The sequence below is a fragment of the Triticum aestivum genome, unplaced genomic scaffold, assembly GCF_018294505.1.
Source record: "Triticum aestivum cultivar Chinese Spring unplaced genomic scaffold, IWGSC CS RefSeq v2.1 scaffold96485, whole genome shotgun sequence".
Classification (NCBI taxonomy): domain Eukaryota; kingdom Viridiplantae; phylum Streptophyta; class Magnoliopsida; order Poales; family Poaceae; genus Triticum; species Triticum aestivum.
In genome coordinates, this window is record NW_025306032.1 from 107 (window position 1) to 761 (window position 655).

At 52.1% G+C, this 655-nt stretch overlaps 1 non-coding gene across 1 annotated transcript; it reads right to left on the bottom strand.

Annotated features, from left to right (window-relative positions):
- Positions 1 to 229: 229 nt before the first annotated feature.
- Positions 230 to 348, bottom strand: LOC123179554 (5S ribosomal RNA). Its single transcript, XR_006490452.1, has one exon. It is a non-coding gene; the product is annotated as a 5S ribosomal RNA (ribosomal RNA).
- Positions 349 to 655: the final 307 nt, after the last annotated feature.

Sequence of the window (655 nt, forward strand, 5' to 3'; positions counted from 1 at the left end):
TTGCTTTGGCCGCTCCCTCTCAACTACGGAGACGAGTTTAACGCGGTTTCCACCCCTCCCTCTCAACCGCACCAGTGCACGCTTGCCGCGCCACAACGCCGACGCTGGACCCGTGAATCGTGAGCACCCAGCTATGACTTACCGCACTCGTGCAAAATAATAAAACACGGTAAATATATTACTTACACGTGCGTTTTGTTTTGCAAGCGGCGCGAAAAAAATTGAAAAGGGAATGCAACACGAGGTCTTCCCAGGAGGTCACCCATCCTAGTACTACTCTCGCCCAAGCACGCTTAACTTCGGAGTTCTGATGGGATCCGGTGCTTTAGTGCTGGTATGATCGCATCCGACATGTTACCCCGGTCTTCGTCCCTTATCCTTGCCCCTCCCAGCTCCACTACAAAGACGATTGCACATTGCTTTGGCCGCTCCCTCTCAACTACGGAGACGAGTTTAACGCGGTTTCCACCCCTCCCTCTCAACCGCACCAGTGCACGCTTGCCGCGCCACAACGCCGACGCTGGACCCGTGAATCGTGAGCACCCAGCTATGACTTACCGCACTCGTGCAAAATAATAAAACACGGTAAATATATTACTTACACGTGCGTTATGTTTTGCAAGCGGCGCGAAAAAAATTAAAAAGGGAATGCAAC